Below are 13,244 nucleotides of genomic sequence, written 5' to 3' on the forward strand. Positions count from 1 at the left end.
GAAGGAACTCAACCAGAAGTTGTCGCGCACAAACTTCGTGCGATGCGCGCTCAGTATCGACTCGCTGAGCTCCGTGGCCGCTCGCTCGTTCACGGAGCCAGCAGCCGCGAGCTCGTTCACCGATATTCATTTGAGAACCGTTGAAAGTTGGCGTTTCCCTCTTCTAGCTGTTGCCGCATCTTGACAGCCTGGCATGGGATTCCTCTGACTCGCAACGATTTTTCATTCGATTCAGCCCATTCCCCGCCCTGTCGCAAAACGATCCTAGAAATTTCGAGTATTTGAAGCCGAAACTCCTCTGGAAGTCTCCCGGCCAACCGTATTCACCGTATTCAGAGAGTCTGAATGCCTCGCTCCGACTGAGATATGGTTCAGGACGTAAAAAAGCGTGGATGGGATACAAACAAGTGAATATAAATATATGGCCTGTCTGCCTAATCGCTGTCAGGGAAAATGTGATCGACGTGAGACGATTGGCCGGCCGGCCGACAGGCTGGCTTGCGGGTCGGCGAGCGAGGTTGACGCCGAATGGAGGGTGAGCTGCCTGAAGAAACTGACCGGCCGAGCGAACGACGGACCATGGGAAGGGTTATCTGTATTTGGCTTGCAAGCCACCCAATCGGACGGTCAGCCAGCCAAGCGGCCTGATGTGATGGGGGCCTACTATGGTAACGTGAGGTCCTTTGCTCTAATTGTTATGATACCTCCATGGCCTCGTACGAGCAAACGAGGTGCGAGCATCACCAACGACGAAAACGAGAGCGACAACAACAGCAGCAGCATCGACGACAACAACGGTGAGAGGAGGACCTAAGCCCAAGTTAAGGATCGCTCCGGCGCGGTTCTGCGCCACTCACTGCAAGCCATTGCGTCTTTTTTCCCTAGCGCGGCTACAAGGGGTACAACCTACTCGGCGGCGATAAAAACCGATCCACTGCTCCAGATGTTTACCTCGACTTAGCGAAGTGTCGGGTCCAGTTAGCACGCAATGACCGGCAGACTCGCGGCACGACGAGGAGTTTCATTCGCAATTTATGCCGGACGCCAAGAACCAGAGCGTGGATAAGACGATTGGGCCCTGATTGGAGATGGCGGCACGGACGCGCAGCCTCCTCAGACTTACGAGGAGCCGTGACACCTCTCTAGCTTCGTCAAATATACCCGACCGACGTCGCTCCGACGGACGGACAGATCGACGGCCGGAGCCGTCCACTCAGCAGGCGAACGGACCAGACCTCAGCCAAGGTTTCCCGTCAATTTCCTAGGTCGTATTCGTATTTCTCTCGTTCGCATGATTTTCACCGAATCGATTCGACTTCGGAATTAGGACGAAAACAATTGACGGGGGGCTGCCAGATTTCGGAATGCTCGACGAGCAGATAGATACTGGAGCAAATGTTCTGGTGCGTTTTCCAGGCACACGCCCTCGCCCGGCGTAATGCGGAGTGGAAACCCACCGAGTAATCAGAGTCGACGGGGAATCTCACGCCAACCACCTGTGAAACAATAAATCCGCTTGAGCGGCACAGCGAAAGGAAGCGACTGAGAATGATGGACAAGCGTTTGAGGAAGCCTCCCCCGCTGAACGGTCGACACTTCCATCCCGCGAGACGGCGACTCCGCGAGCGGCTGGTAGAGGACTACTTCTACTACTCGCTGGCTCACTACCCGCCGCCGCTGCCACCACCACCGGTACCACTACCGCTGTCTGACGGAGTGAGGTTGAGAACACAAGACGGGGTTGTGTGTTCGAGATTGACAGAGCGCGCTCAAAAGGTTCTCGTCTGGGCTCTCGTTTTTAATAACGACATACAGATGTGGGAGCGCCCCCGCTCGCCGCCGGATTTGAACAGGCAAACTAGTTACAAAAAGACCCTTATTGCTTTCCCGAAGTTGATGCGCGACGACGAGGAAGACGAAACTCTCCCCTTCTTCGCGCGGCTTGTCTTAACCACCGTGCTATCTCGTCTGACTGCTACTCCTGATCCTCGTGTGTCTCATGATACTCTCAATTTTTGCCCGACGCCCTGTCCGTCATATTGCTCTCGTTCGCCCGCGAATATAATCGACATGCACAATACATACTGCGGTTGGAGAAGAAACCGAGGCTTGACAGCTCTGGATCTGCATGAGTAATCGAGTCCTCTCGTTCAAGACGATTGAAATTCGGCTCTCCTACGAATCCGTGTTTGTGTAGCTGCGATTGATATTCACCGAGCCACGAACGAACGATCTCTCCATTATTAAATTTCTCGATCCATTCGAGTCGATATGGCGAATTTTTTCTTCTCGCCTCATAAACGGCGAGACCCATGAATCCACTCGGTCAGAGAATTCCGAAATAAGCATGTACGAAGGGAATAACGTTATCCCATATATCCGTCGGATGGATCCAAGGTCGGCCGCAGGGGAATTTTCGGAAATGCGTCCCGCCTCGCTCAGAAGTCGATGAACACGACGACGACTGCCGTGGCGACGAGTTGGTCGCCGTCGTCGAGGAGGCCAATAGGGTTCGAACGATCTATTTCCTTGCCAATAACGACTTTCTCTCGAACTCACGAGAGAGGTAGATGGGGCCAGGTAGGGCCGAGCCGGCGGGGGAAGACTCGGGGTGGCGGGAAGGTTTACTCGACTCGTCGTATAGGTGCGAAGCGAGCCAATAAAGGTGAATTAAAAGAACGGTGAGCGAAGAGAGGGCATCATTCGATAGCCGGGGGAAAGAAGACGCAAACAAGGAGCCGACACGGTCGACGAAACTTCGAATATTCGATTTTCGAGGTGTTTGACTAAGGTGCTCGGAGATTGGTCCGCCTCGGTCTAAATCAGAGCCGCTGCCGGCAAGGTGATCGGAACGAGCTCTCGAGAGGATTCAGGGATATTCACGAAAACGGAACGAATTCTCCGGAAAACCGTTCAAATGTAGATGCTCTCAGCGAGTGTCGAGTTTGATATAGCAGCTCTCTATTCCTAGATTCGCGTTTCAATGTTACATCGGAAGCGGGACGAGTGGGGAAAAAGCTCGGAGCTCGAGTCCAGGTCGGCGAACGCGGCGTTTGCGGCGGAGGTGGCGACGACGCCACGCTGCAGCGTCCGATAAATGCCCGATATGCGGTCAAGTCAATGCAGTATACAACGTGTTCGAGCGACCTCGATGTGGGAAATCAACGACAGGACCGCGAGCTGTCGCTGATGGAAGATCCGCACAGATCGAGTCCACACGAGTACGAATACCAATATGTGTGGCTTCACGGATCCGGAGACTCCGAGGTTTCCGCGGGGGCTGCGGTATACCTCCAATAATCGATGGATGCCGTACCTTGGAGGTGCGGCGAGCCCCTCCCCCCCCGGCTCCCCCTCCGAGCGTCGCTCGATCCCCGGCCGGAGACTCCCCCGCTATCCTCCTGCTCGTCGTCCCGTTCATCGCAAAGCCCCCTGTGTCGTCCCTCCCTAAAGGGATGTTTGCACGATCGATAGCAGAGATAGAGAGGCTGCTGGGAGCAGGAACCACTTTCCAGCTCTCGGGACAGACGCCATTTTGTACAGACGACCGGCTGCGGAGGAACTAAGATTCTGAAAACATTGAACCGAGTCTCTCCCCCTCTGGCCGTGGTTGACTCGCTCATTCTTCCACAGTCAAAGGTACGAGCTAGCGGTGGGCGCCCCGATAAGCGGCTGGGACATTTATGTGCGCATGGGTAACTCCATTTGCACGGCTTGTACCGTTCAGGTAGCTAGCCGCTCTCCTGTCGTCCCCCTGCCCTCGCTGAGGTGAACTGAAGCAGCCCGGAGGAGACTGATAAGAGGACTCCGGTCCGCGAACACGACTACCGCTGTCTGCCTGTACAGCCCGTTCGCCCGCCCGCCCGCTCACCCGTCGGCCTGTCCGTCGGTGTGGACGGAAATCACATCCCTAAATCTTTCAAATTGCACCTCGACTCGCATACGAGCGCGACGATCACCTGCAAGCGTCGCAAACGAACTCCACGAAAATTGACTCGAGATCACCGGAGTCGAGCGTCCGGAAGGGCACCCTCAAATTAATTCCAGAGAATGGAGTCGGGAGGTTCGGGACGTCAAGACGGAGATCCGCGGGAGGATTTGGGGGGAATTCACCTCTTCTGATATAAGCGCGAGAGGAGCCCTCAGAAAATTTGGAGAAGAGCAGATGAAAGCGCTATCGATTTCCCGACGACGAGTAGCTTCCTCTCAGCAACGTGTGCGGCTGCCAAGCCTAGAGTTACGGTCGGACCTCCTCAGGTCAATTGCTTCGCAGATACAACGCACATTCTCAACCGATTGCGTCCATTGTGAGCTGGTCGGCTGCCTGTGGCGAGGCGGAAGACGATGTATTCGCGAGGCTTGCGCCTACGGGGCAGCTCCGGATTGTTCCCTTAGGGCATGCCAACGTGTTCGCGGATTTCATCCTAGATACATCATTCGGAACTATATCATTCGAGGCGGAATGTCGAGATGGCAGGTATCTCTCTCGAGTGCTTCTCTCACGGAAACGATCGTCGGTTTTTCGCAGTGCCCACAACGTCGAGACGGTATCCAGGTTCACATTTCCTCAACTCACGGTGGCCCAATCCATAACTTGTAGATGTTTGTGGTAGTGGCATGAAAGAGATCTCTCCTTCCTTTTTTCCCTCACAAAAAAAACTGACAAAAATCAACAAAACTCCCCTGGTCTCTGGCTACCGTGGATTCTTTTCCAACTTTTCCTCCCTCTCTAAATACCTCTCGATCAGATAATGGATGAGTCGAACGACATCGTCGTGGGTCGACCTGACTCGGCGAGATCGTTCAGAAGGAAAAGACCTTTATGGAGTGGTTCTTCTGCGCTCATCTCTCAAGCCGTGTTTCGAGCGAGAAGGAAACGCCGCGAGGGACGACCACGATCGTCTTGAATAGCGGCCGGTGGAAAATATCGATGAATAAAAAATACTGATGAGTAATCTCGCTCGAGGACAGAAGAGAAATTCGGAGGTCGAGGTTTAATCCACGGAGTGACGAATCAATTCGACGGTCAGCTGGTTAGTCGTTGAGCCGCCCTGGAGTACTTGACCGAATGCTTGTGGTTACGATGAGAACGTTCGCTGAGGAATTTTTTGCAGAGCTCCAACTGGGGCACCGCTGTTGGTCAGTGAGTTTGGAGAGGTGCTTCATCACGTGAACAAAAGTATTGTTGAAAAAAATCTCCTATTGAGGAGAAGCAGCAGCTGCTGCTTTCGAGCTGCCAAGTCTGCAACTGATGACATGCCGCAGGTCAACAAAGACGGCTCTAAACAATTGACTTGGAGCACTTCTTCCCGACACCGCCGCCGTCGTAGCCTCCTCCCCCTCCATCCGCAATGCTCAACCAACTAAACCACGACCAGGAGAGAGGGCGCCCTTCCATCTCCCGCTGGATCACTCTACGTGAGGATTCTAGAGTAGTCGAGTTCCGGGCCGCCAATCCATGGAAAAATCGTCGTGAGCTGGACAACGCCACGTCGTGTCAGGGAACATCTGAGCGAATCACAGTATGCCAAGGCGGAAGGAATGGAATCGGAGTCGGAAGATTATCGTCCCGCTTCCCCGTTAATTGGAGAGGGTCAGAGCCTCGGCGAATGCCATTCCTCGCCGATGCTGGCTCGTCAGATTCTTTCGTCTCGAAGAAGGCGACAAGCACCGATGGCAGCCGATGGTCACAAGTCAAGTCGCTCGGAATGGTCATCGGTATCGTGGTATGCGGATCTCTCGATGCTGTCATGCCGCCATCGCTGCTGAATCACTTCGGCGGCGGCGGCGTCCGGTCCGAGTTGGGATCCGGCCCGGGGGAAAGAAGCCCGAGAGACACCGGCGACGCTCCCGAACGGGGGCAGCAATTAGCAGAGACGGAGCAAAAAAGAAAAACTCATTCGAACAACTCATCGTATCTTCCAATCCATCGGGTTCACACATTCTGCACATTCTTGACTACTAATTTCCCACATCTGCGATTCTACAGAGGAGCCGACAGTGATTTCAGCTCTCGAGCGTACCAATACTCGTATCTACACAGATCGGGGTCTCGAAAGCATAAGGTGACAATCGTGGCCGAGTCGACGACAACAGGTTATTATTCTCCTCGTGCGACGATGCTGAGGGTCGGCCCGGAAAGCACTGGTGAGAAAAAAGGAATGACAGCAGCAACAACAACTCTACAAAAAAGAACACCTCCCACGTAAAAGTTCCCAAGCCGGCGGCCTCATTTCAGTGATTTGCTTTGTTTATATCGATCACGATTCCCAGATCTGTCACGTAACTTTCTCATAGTTGATCTTGACGCTCCGATGGTCGTCCCCGATATTTTTCTGGAGAGATACCGAGAATCATGTTTTCGGCGAAGGAGGAAGTTTTTCTCGGGCGGCTAGGCCGAGAGATATCGAACAAGCCCGAGCGGGCAGCCTGATTTGGGAGAATCATCGAAGATGATAATGAATCGATGGTCGAATAGTCTTTGAATTCCGAATGGAACATCCAAAATCAATTAGGAGAATACTGACGGAGCGAGAATATTCAAATCTCCATCTGAACCTGCTCAGAGCTCAGGCACGGGCGGTCCACTGGAAAGAAGAGCAATTTCGCGGAGGTGACCGAGAGACGCTCCGAAAACGGAGTGCTTGGGAGACCAAGGCTGACTGCTCTTCAGATTGAGGGTGTCATCTCCTGTTCGTTCGAGAAGAGCTTCTCTTGGAGAGCTCCCCCTCATGATTTGATCGCCGCACCCTCGTCTCGGGTAACCTCGTTGGTATTTTAAGGATTAAGGAATACTCGTTCAGCCGCCTGGTGAGCCTGAGCCAATTTGTTCTACCTATCGTGCAAGGGAGTTCCCGATCTACCTGGTTCGCCGGCTGACGAAAAGACCAACGAGAAAGACACCTTAGAATAACACGGGGCTCGTTCGCAGTCGGCGATCTGAAGCTTGCGCCGCAGCGGTGCCCCCGGTCTTTTGGAGACACAGATTCGAAGAGTTTAGCGGATTCCGAGCTTTCAATTTTGGGCTGCTCGGATCTCACCGTCCTTACCAACGCTTGTTAGAATCACCTTAGCGCTCTATTCAGAGTGGCGTTCGGGTGAGCTTCCACTCTCGATCTAACGTCTGACAAACCTGCTGATTTCCGCGTTCAAGCATTTGATCGTTCGATACCGTGGGTATGCCGGAAATATGTTGACCTGGCGAATTTCAGGCTGGACTGCATTACGGATCCCAATTGAATATTCTGGAGGAGAAAAATCAATCAACTTTCAGAACGGGATCAGTAGCCAGGAAACGAGCCCGCATGCACCAGTGATTTGTAATCTTATGAAACAACGGGAGATCGATTTAACAACGGGAAGTTAAGCGTCAGACATAACAGCACTATGAACTGGGGAGGACTGGCTGAGCCAGTGGATGGGACCCAAAGCCGAGATAGATCGAGAGAACTGTGCGAAGGACGCAGACAAATGTTCTTCTGCCATCAGAGATCGGAGCGTTCGCTCGTTTCCGGGTCGGATAGACTCTGAACCAGTGCGCGGCAGAGTCGGCGGCAGTATCGCTCCGGCTGAAGGAGGAGAGCGGTTTGTCGATCGTCACTCATTCACTTGCTCACTCATTTTCTGACTGCTATATAAACACCAGGCGACCACCGCAGCCTGAGAGCGGGACGACAAGCCGTAGGAGAATGAGATTGATAAGGAGAAATATGGAATGAAATAGATAGGACACCTACGGTGACTTTTAGGTTGCCTAGATCGCACCGACCGTGGGAATTACCCTCTCTCCCCCCATGGAAATGAAGTCTTCCAATGAGACACGGCAGGATGCGAACCATTCAAACATGACCTCTACCTGCGAGAGGTGAATTTCCCGATAAAACCTGTTCCAATGCTGCCGGCGAGAGATCGATCGGAGCCCGATCCGACGGATATTCTGAAGGGGGCTAAGACGTCGTCCTTCCCTGAAGGTGAGAGCCTCGACTCAATACCTCCCGGACAAGGTGTATATTGCGAATTGCATCAGGTGCTAAAGTTTCGAAGGAATTCGGCTGAATTTAGTTGTGAGGACACTTTCGGGCTCGGGCCACCGTGGACTGTGGAGGAGACGCGCACCTCAGGAGTGACGCCGCCGCCGCCCGGCATACCTCCGTTTAATATCGACAGCGCTTCTTCTACACCGAGTCCTCTGCTGGCACCGTTTCCACCGGCGCCATTTTCTCCTCCACCGGATCCTGCTCACCGAGCGACCACCGGCAAACGCTCTCAGCTAATAATTCGTAGTACTTTAAATTCCAATAAGCAACACAACGGAGAAACTGGCAGGGTGCCACCGGTCCGTCGGTACCGGCCGGCCGCATCAGGTTATATGAGCTCTGCCAAGCCACACCTGGCCGAGCTATTCCTCGGCGAGCATCAAGGAAGGAGAAAGGAATGAGAGTCGTGTCTTCTGACTTTACGGTGAGTGTCCTCGGGCGTTTTTAAGGAGCCTTCCCCGGTCAGTTATTTATTGACGTGCAGGACCGAGGGATCCTCAGACTCGGCGGAGTGAATCGACGACAACAACTTGGAGTAAGGGCCACTCTCGAGCTTGTTCGTGGATGCAATCGGACAAATTGAAAACGAATCTGTTTCGAATAAGTGAAATATTGATAGAGTGATGAATTTGATCCCGACTCTGGTCGACGGGAGCCGCTCGCAAACACACCATTAGAGTGGAACTTTGCTGAAACACACCGAAAAACCGAAAGACGCTCGAATTTGAAAGCCGCTCGAGCTCAGACGGTGCTCCGGAAACACTATGAGACTTTTGGTGAACGATCCGATTTCTCTGCAAATGTGTATCGGGTGAAGGGCCAAGGGAACGTGTCGCTCAGGTGCCCTCATTGGGATCACTGAGTTTTCTGGCAATCAGTACGGGGCGCTCGAAAACAATTAAACAGCGAATCAGCCGAACACGGATAGCATGGAAGTTGGAGCACGGAGAGAAAAAACGCCTTCGGAGATATGTAAGAATATATAGCGACTCGGGAGTCGGGAGGAGCTCAGCGAGAGGTAACGGTGCCCTGGGATTCGTCTCTTAATCACCTTGGTGAATTTTTTGCTCCTTTATAGTCTTCTCGCCGCTTGCTCATCGTCTCGCACGCCGCAGGGCTACGACGCCTCGGGGCCTTGCCGTAATGAGCGCCGCCCTAGGAACAAGTTTTGGATGACGGCGCTTTTTCTTCCAGCGCTTTTCAAGATCGTCGTCATCGTCTTCAACTTTGACTACGCACTGCTCCACGGACTCCGCCGCCCGTCGGGGGGCGAGCTTCCTCGGCGGAGTCGGATCGGCTTCGACTAATGCACGAGTTTACATTCGATATCATGACGCGGTACCATGACACCGAATAGCATCACCGGTGTTCGAGAAGATGACCAATCGGTCGAGTTTTCAATCGGGAATCTCGTCCATGAGCATCTAATCTCAAGAGAACATCATTGAGGATAGCCAAATTGAAATGCGTTTGTGTTTGTTCCACTCGTCTTGACAACACTCTTCTGCCTAAATGCATCGAGTGAATTTGCTGATTCGTTCCAACGCCGAACAGAATCAATTCGAAACGGTTCCTGGACATCGTGAGAGCAGTCAGTTTCGAAGCAAATTCAAAGGCGAAATGCTCCGAGCTCGCCACATTTCAGCGAGCGGGAGCGTCACCAATCAATATGGGCTCGTCGACACACCTCCGCCATCGTTCCTGATTTCGTTTCATCTCGTTATGATAAGTCACTGTCAAAGGCTAAAATCGCGGCCTCTAATTTCGTCCCGAATTCCCAGTCCACTCTCTCCAGTCATCAATAAGTATCTCGAATTATGATCATTCGATGGACCAGCCTACTCCGCGCTTCACATTGCCTCAATCCGTCAGTATTTGGAAAAATAAATTAAATTTTCGAGGATTCAGTGATTATGCCTGATTCAATGGGCGCGGCAGAGATGCGGGATCGGTGAGATCCTGATGTTTTCGATGGATGGCTGTGACTCTCGCCCGGAGTGCCGACCTCGAGTGTCGATGCCCATGGAGGTGTATGTATGCAACACCAAAACTAGACGCCGACGCAGGAGAGAGCTCCCGAAAGGAGCAGCGGACCAGTGACACAGAGAATGGGAAGAGGATGTCTGAAGGAGCGAGCGAGAGAGCTAGTCAGGAGTGCCGAGAGAGATTTACCGAGAGAAAAGTCAGGGCCACGTGCGCGGTGAGTCCGGAAGCCAACTTTCAATGGCGGTGCCGATGGCTCTGGCGATCCGATGCGCTCAGTCACAACCTTCCTCCTCGTGCTCGCGGTAACGAATCGCGACGAATGCCTGCCTGGCTGTTCCCCCGTGTGCCTTCGTGCACTCATTCAGTCCTTGCTGGTTTCTTCTCCTTCTTCGTCCGGTAGCTCTCAGGAATCTGGCTTAGTTTTGTTTCTCAGGCATGTACACGCATATACATGTATGTATGCACTCACTTTCACCAAGTGACTATCACAACCTCGAGCGGTATTGACATCGGTATACAAAGATTCCGTTGCGAAAACGAAGCGGTCGGAAACAATGGTCCGTATTCGATGATGTTGGACGAGAAAGAATGAAGCTCCGCTGCTTCGAATTGCCGACGCGAATAATTGAGAGAGGTCGGAGCGCCTGGGAATTCCAGCACAAGCCAAGGTCTCTGGACGAACGCGCTCGTGACCGATGAGGTGGGGATTATGAAATTCATCTCCGTTTTGGAAAATTGTGGTCACAAGTCTCTGGGCGGATTCTGAGGACTGCCGCGGAAGGCTGTTGCGCTTGCATCTGGCGGTCCCGGCGTCTCTGGCCCGGAACATCGTGGTCGTGATGATCAAATTAGACCAAGCAGCGATTGATGCCCGAATGGGATGACGAAGAAGAATGAAAAACATTCGACAGGGAGCAAACACCATTAATTTCTATTCCCCTGCGATCTTCGAATGAGCAGCTCTACAAAAAGATTCGGAAACGGAGTCGTTGAGTACTGTCGCTCGTCTCCGAATGAATAGTTCAGTATTGCGCCATGCTGCGTCGCGGTCGAGACATTCGAGATTATTTTAATAGCCACCCTGTCAACCAGTCGGTCGCTGGCTGCTAAGGAAGCGACGTCCTTTCTTCTGTTATTCCGCCGATTCCGAGCGGAGGACGAGGAGGGATTGAGTCGAAGGGAAAATCGTCTCAATGCAGGCAATGCAACCGGCGGCTGCTCGACGACGACCTCAATTCAAATGGAGCCAAAAGAAAAACGTCGCATTGAACTTGTATTGAAGTCGCGCTCGAACATTTACTGAACATGGAAAACGAGGCTCTTCAGAATCTCAACGACGAATGGTCGAGCTGCGACCGTATTCGGCCGAGCCTTCCCGCCGCCGCTTCACCACCATCGACGCTGCAGCTGCCGGCCGTGCAAGCGTCTCGCAAACGAGTGCCGTTGCGCATCCATTTCATGAGTTTGAGGCAAAATTGTGAAATTCTTGGCTGGATCGACCTCCTCCCTGCTCTTTTCTTTTTCTTCATTCTCTTCATTGCGCGCAACGCCATCCCCTCGCCCTCCAGCCCGCCCTCGCCCGTCTAATGGTTAAAAATGATGGATTTGAAATGGCCATCATTTATATGTGCTCCGGCAGCCGCTGCTGGTGGCTGTCGCCGCCTGCCTGCCCGTCCGTCGGCCCTTGTCGCCGCAGTGGTAAAAGTAGTAGTGGTGGTGGTAGCGATGCTTTGCGCCTCGGCTGAAGACCAGGCAGCTGGCGGAACAGTCCGAGCGCGCGGTCACTCATTCGGTCGGTGAACGTTTGAACAAGCCGGACAAGCAAAAGATCATCTACCTCTCAAAGGAGGTTCCCCCGAAATACACATGGCTCCGGCCGGATGGCGAGCATTCCACAGCACCTCGTCAACGAGGCTCGGCTCCATTCTTCCACGAGCTTTTCCAAGCCGCTTCAGCTTCTTTGGGCAATTGACTCGACTGACATCTGTATGATATGTACATGGACCCCATCGCGGGACATCGACGCTTCCAGCATTCTTCATTTCGTGAAATTACGGATTGTCGTAGTATTGCTCCGGCAATCGATCCTCTAGGCCTGCTAATCGGCATGATTCGCGGACCCAGACTCCGGTCCATCCGCGAGATTTCCCCTTCTTCGGAGACGAGCGTCCCCTCTGCTCGCATGGATTCACGGTCGATTCGGGCACAAAAAATATAAAAGGTGACCGAGCCGGGGAAAGGAGCGATACACCTAGTCAGCTAGTTTCGTGCTCTTCTCGGTCGCTATAAACCGTCGTCGACCTGACCGGTTCGTCGTCGACCGGTGTTCGCGGTGGGAGTCTGCTGATAAGCCACTGGAAGAGCTGGGAGAAATGGTGGAACGGCAACGAATAGGGAATACGACGCCATGCGTCCGTCCGTCTGTCCGCTCGCCTGTTCTGCAACGAGGACAGCGATGAGTTAGTTGCAGAGAGTGGGCTCTGTATCTTGTGAGTTACGGTTCGTTTCGGTAATGAATTGAATCCCGTCGTAAAATATTCGCCCAGGTACATCAGTTTGGGCTGGCGAGCGAGCGACCTCAGTGCCACAAAACGACCGGGCCAGCGAGCGAGCGAGCGAGCGAGCGAGCTAGTGGTCAGGCAAGCACAGAACAGCAAGAGGTTTTATGTTTAATTCCCATAGTCTATTAATCATGGAAGGCAATTATAAGGCAGGCACTGCGCGAACCGAGTGGTCTGGGAAATAGCAAAAACCTAAGGACACTTAAGGCCCTTGCTCCCAAAGATGAAGGAGACGACGACGACGAGCGAGAGATCCTCCCATGCTTACTCCTCGCTCGATTTCTAAGTCGCCCGTCGAGCCTCCGTCGACTTGACCGCAGATTCGCTGTTCTTGAGTCGTTGTGGTTCTTTCACTAATTTCGCTCAGTCAGGGATCACACCTGGTGCAAGGCAACCGGACGAGATATGACGAACTCGGCATTCTCGATCGGTTCACAATCTCTTCCCCAAATAAATAATCCCTGAAAATTTTGATGAATCGATCTCGATGCGTTAATTTTTCCTGATTTTCGACTGAGATCGCCGAAGGTTGTAATCTCAGCTCAATCAAATTCGTGGAAAAACACTGAATTCGAGCTCGTGGAGAGGTTTTCGATAACGGATCAAATCAACTTGTCAGGCGAGCGATCAGGAAAATTCGCTCAGACGACATTGAATTGCG

This window comes from Galendromus occidentalis, unplaced genomic scaffold, assembly GCF_000255335.2.
Source record: "Galendromus occidentalis unplaced genomic scaffold, Mocc_1.1 scf7180000077536, whole genome shotgun sequence".
Classification (NCBI taxonomy): domain Eukaryota; kingdom Metazoa; phylum Arthropoda; class Arachnida; order Mesostigmata; family Phytoseiidae; genus Galendromus; species Galendromus occidentalis.